A 6000-nucleotide genomic window follows, 5' to 3' on the forward strand; every position below is an offset into this window, starting at 1 on the left:
TGCCAGTAAGTTGATTCTGACTCATAGCAACCCTTTATAGGGTTTCCCAGACTTTACATCTTCTCAGGAGCAGAAAGCCTCATCTTTCTCCTGCCAATGGAAGTAACCTGTAATAAACCAGTCACTTTTGAATTCAATTAGAACTTAATCTTTATCTGGTGACCTTGATCAGAATTTGGTTTTGCTTTAAGGACTCTATATATTACTCATGTATTTAATCATTAATTATAGATTATCCAAGCTAACATACCAAAGAGAATGTACTAATAGTAAAGTCCTCAAGCCTGGAAGAAATTGGTAACCAAAGGCCTCTTGGTCTGATTTAGCCCAGCCCGGTTCCTGATGCATTGCAGAATATGAATTAGAATTACTGTATCGCTGATCTTCTAAGAGGAATCAGCCCATAGATGATCAGTTTAGGCAAAATACCCTAAAATTTCTTTTTAACAACACGTAAGATGCTTACAGGAGTCCCTGAGTGGCACAAATGATCATTCATCAGAAAGTTGGCTGTTCAGACCCACTCAGAAGTGCCTCAGAAGACATGACAGATGATCTGCTTCTAAAAGGTCACAATGGAAAACTTCATGGAGCAAATCACAGCACACATGTCAGAATTGACTCAATGGCAACTATGAGTGTGATGGATCATTTTACATAGCCTTTCTAGACAGGTCTTGTAACTCATACCATGTGATTGAATCGCACTATGCCAATAAGGTGCTGTGGCCATGGACTGTTAGCTATTAATGCAACTAAGATTCTTGGAACTCCACGGAAACTGTAGTGAGAAGATCTTGTCATCCTACTAGGCTTAAAATGAGCCATCCCAAAGGCAGAAAAGGGAAACCTGGCTAAGAATAATCAAGAATAAGAGATGGTAGCAAAGCACATCCCTTGAACCAAAGATTCCTGCACTGAGAACCACCTAGACCCAGGAGCTAGCTCTGTAACACTGGAGACAGGAAGAGACAGTGAGAAGCAGAGGCAGAGACATGATGGCAGCAGAGCCAGGAGATTGACAGAAGAGGTCACAGTGGGTGTCACAGCCCATGGAGTGAGACCTGTAAGCACCTTCTGGCAAGAGGCTTGCTAGTGAAGTTACGTGTCATCAGTGGAGCTAAAGAGCTTTGTACCACTTACCTGAGCATGGCAAACAAAGGCCAAACAGCAAGCCCAGGAGGCCCGAGGATCTGAGGAACAAGTGCCAGAAGTCCATCTGCAGGCACGGCTGAGAAGAGGATGTTCTGATTAAAGAACTGTATCCTGGGTGTTTTCTGATCCTGAGTTGTACTTCCCTGATAAACCCTGTAATCATGAGTATTATCTGTGAGTTCTGTATGCCCATTGCAATGAATTACTGAGCCCAGCAGAGAAGTAGAAAGTGCCATGGAGGGATGGCTGGTGTCAGAATTGGCAAAAAGTTTGGCAAGAAAAGGTATGTGTGACCTCTGCTTCCTAGGAATCAGCCTTGAGCTGATGCTGATGGTGATTCTCTCCCTTTCTTATGAAGTTAGAGGAGGTCAGGTACCTCCACCATACCATTTCTACAAAGAGGCTAATAAAATAACCGACCAGGATGGGTCCCACAAATTGAAGTAATACCATGGGCCTTGCTTAAGTTATTTTATAGGCCTTCAATTCCCTTTCATTCTTACTCCCCTCTGTAGCCATCTAGATTTTTTAATGTATAATACTTACTCTGTTATTTTAAGTGGAATCACATGGCAAAATCTCCCCCTCCCATATTTCCCACCTAAATGAGACATTTTCAGGAGAATTAATGTGAAGAAAGTAAGCAGAGCCTTGGAGTGTGTCTTCAGTATCACTCTTCCCTTGTTCTTTGACTCAATTCCTAGTCACCTCACCACTGTTGCTATAGAGACAGTGATAACAGCAGGTATTCTGATGTCACTCTCCAGTGCCAACAGGGAGAGATGCATGGAAGACTGAGGGAGGAAACAAGATCTTGAGCTGCACAAGAACATCCCAGCATCTTCATTGAATTTAAATATATATTCTGGAGTCTTCTGTGGTTCACTATTCCAGTGTTATAGAGGTAGGAAATCCCACTGGGCTGATAAAACAGCTCATCCTTGGATTTTCTGTAGTTAAAAGGGAGAAAGCATTGACAAGTGATGGACAACTTTTTACTTTCAGCCCAGCCTCTCTCTTCTGCCCAGTCATTTTCAGTTTACATCAGAGTCCTCTGGAAACAAATGGACTGCTCATCTGATGTCTTTGCTGCTGGCTTTTTAATTTTGCTGTAACTTCAGGAAAATTTGGATCAAGTTTTGTTTGATCAGCTCTCTCCTCGGCCATCTTTTGGGGGTCAGGAGGAGTCTTACGCCCTGCTTCCCAATTTGATGATAAGAGCAGAAGCTTGATTACCTAAGGACTCTTCATAGTGTGACTGTTCAAACGTTTTTTTCTTTCCAGTGCCCTAACATCAAAGTTAGACTGGTATAGTGAATTCCAATTCTCATCCACTTGCTATTATGGCTGAACCTTTGGCCAAACTATCAAGGGAGCTTTTAAAAAGTTCATGGAAAAATTCTATTATCTTTTAATTTCATCTTTTCACAAACTTTTTGAAACCTCTTATGTAATAATGAACTGAGAAAGACCAGTAAATGAGAGTACACTGGGTTTCAAAAATCTCATGGAAAAAGTCCATTATCATTTCACTTCACATTTCTGTGAACTTTTTGAAGCTCTTTGTATAGGAAGAAAGTGTATGAATAAATGGACCTCTAGAGTAAGAAGCCATTACTAAGGAAAAGTGAAGATAGAGGAGCTCCTTATGAAAATTTAATACTAACGCAATTAGAGAAAAAGTTGTACATACACGTACACTTATGTAAGCAAAATCAATTGAAACTCTGATTTGAGCAATATCCAAATATTGTTTCTTCAAATGTGTGTGGCACAAATAAGAAAGAGAGGGAAGTAGGAAATGAGAATGAATATAACCCCATATAGGGTTTCTGAAGACCAGATGGCGGGTTTGAACCGCCGAACTCATGATTAGCAATCTAGTGCTTATTCTACAGTGCCACATCAGGAGTCCTACCTTGAGTATACCCTACCTGAATTTACAGACCATCTCAAAAATAGATTTGATGCTTTAGACACTAATGAACAAAGACCAGAGGAGTTCTAGCGTGATCTCAAGAACATTATACATGAAGAAAGCAAAAGGTTATTAAATAGAGAAGAAAGGAAGACCAAACTGGATGTCAGAAGTGACTTTGAAACTTGCACTTGAATGTAGCGAAGCTAAGGCCACTGGGGAAAAAATCATTACATAAAATAACTGAACAGAAAATTTATAGGGCAGCTTGAGAAGACAAAGTATGATGAAATGTTCAAAGACCTGGAGATAGAAAACCAAAAGGGAAGAACATACTCAGCATTTCTCAAGCTGAAAGAAATGAAGAAAAAATAGAAATATTGATTTGCGGTACTGAAAGATTCTGTGGGCAAAATGGTGAATGGTGTGTGAAGCAACAAAAGAAGATGAAAAGAGTACACAGTCACTGTACCAAAAAGACATTCAGCCATTTCAGGAGGTAGCATATGATCAAGAACTGATAGTATCGAAGGAAGAAATCCAAGTTGCACTGAAGGCATTGGCAAAATACAAGGCTCTAAGAATTGATGAATACCAATGAAATGTTCCTACAGATTGATGCAGCATTGGAGTAACTTACTCATCTGTGCTAAGAAATTTAGAAGGCAGCTACCTGGTCAACCACTTGGAGAGGTTCATATTTGTGCCCAAAGAAAAATGACCTTACAGAATGTAGAAATTGCCAAACCATATCATTGATATCACACACAAGTAAAAATTTTCTAAAGATAATTCAAAAACAGTTGTAGCAGTACTTTGAGAAAGGGAGCTGCCAGAAACTCAAGCTGGACTCAGAAGAGGACAGAGAACCAGGGATATCATTGCTGATGTCAGATGGATCTTGGTTGAAAGCAAAAGAAATACCAGAACGATATTTACTTCTGTTTTATTGACTATGCAAATGCATTTGACTGTATGGATTACACTGTGTGGATTATGTGAAAAATAATAAGACAAAATCATTATGTCTACTCATTTATTGACGATCTCATTATCTGACAGTCTGCATATTAATGATGTACATCTGGCAGTAACAAATGACATATATTATCCAACTATTTTTCATATTACTGATGTACAGCTGGCAGTAGCAAACATCAAAGTGCAAGGCAAGACTGACATTGGCTGCAATGGTTAAGGGTATTTGTCAGCTTGGCTGGACCATGATTCTCGGTGGTCTGGCAGTTGTTATGATGTAGTCATCCTCCACTGTGTGATCGGATGTGTTCATCCTCTATTTTCATATAACACTAATTGTCACATAACAACGTTGTCTTTGGAACCTAACCAGGATAAGTGAAGAGTGGGTATATTTTTTAGTAAGAGTAAATTAGATTCATATGTAAAATTAGTCATTCTAATTTGTATCTTTTCATTGCAGATTTCTTATAGTACATGGCAGGAGGGGTGGGCAAATTTAGGAAGAGTGAAGACAACAACACATTAAACCAAGACCTTTCCCTACATTCCAGAACCTGCCCTGAGTAAAAGTAAGTCATTGCATCATTTCCTTATTATTTTCCATGAAATTTCATCCTTGTTTTTCACTTGTAATATATAGATTAAATAAAGCAATAGTTCTTTTCTTTCTTTCTTTTTTTAAATAATTAGAATGAAAAGTAAACTGGAGGTTGAGAGACTAAAGTTTCTGGCTTTCACTTACATTGTCAACTATCTAGGACAGACTGTTTCCAAGTCTTCCCTCTCTCAGCCCAAGTCATAGTACCTTCTATTTCCTTCTTGATGGTAGTGGCACAAGAATAAGAATATTCTATACAACAGTGATCTTCTGAAAAAATGGCTTTAAACTTTTTAGGCATTAATAACTCCCTTGTTAGAATAGCAAGACACTAAAATATACCAAAGAAAGTTAGGAAATCATCTTTAGAAAATGCTTAAAGAAAAGGATAAATCATTATTTATCTGGAGCTGTCCAGTCTTTCTCAAAGAGATTCTCTCCAGATCAGCCCTGATCCAGAGATTCTGAATCCTGGATGAGTCCTAAGAATTACCTGGGTACGTTTATGAAATTCAATGCTTAAGTGTCCCATTTATACCACAACCACCACCACCACACACAAAAAAAGAAAAAAAAATAACCGGGCAAGGCAAATCAAAATCAAGGGTTGGTTTTTGGTTTGGTTTGGTTGGTTGGTTTTTACCAGTTCTCTCAGTGATTCTAAGATGTAACCAGAGTGGACAAACCTACTGGTTACTGAAAGGATCAATTGTATTGTGCAGTTGTTTTGTTGCTAAGTACTGTCAGTTAGTTCCAACCCATAGCATCCCTGTACAGTGTTTCCAAGGAACAGCTGGTGGGTTTGCACTGCTGACCTTGTGGTTCACAACTCAATGCTGGATCCTACAGCACCACACCAGGAGTCCAGCTTTAAGTATAGAGCCTTAATAATTATTACATTTCATGACAAATGCTTATTAAATGCCTACTGTGTGCCTAACACTCAGCTAACTATTAACAGAAAATAACTATTGTTGTTGTTGGTAGGTGCTGTTCACTCATAGCGACCCTCCACACAATAAAATGAAACACTGCCAGGTCCTGGGTCAACCTCACAATCCTTGCTACACCTGAGCCCATCACTACCACCACTGTGTCAGTCCATCTTACTGAGGGTCTTCCTCTTTTTCTCTGACCCTCCTCTTTACCAAACATGATATCCTTCTTCAGTGACTGGTCCCTCCTGACAATATGTCCTAAGTATCAGAGAAACAGTCTCGCCATCCTGGCTTCCAAGGAGCACTCTGGGGCTATACTTCTTTCAACACAGATTGGTTTGTTCCTTTGGCATGCCATAATAATTTCAATATTCTCCTCCAACCCATAACTCAAATGTATCAATTATTCT

This window comes from Chrysochloris asiatica, unplaced genomic scaffold (assembly GCF_000296735.1).
Source record: "Chrysochloris asiatica unplaced genomic scaffold, ChrAsi1.0 scaffold00050, whole genome shotgun sequence".
In the NCBI taxonomy this organism is placed as follows: Eukaryota; Metazoa; Chordata; class Mammalia; order Afrosoricida; family Chrysochloridae; genus Chrysochloris; species Chrysochloris asiatica.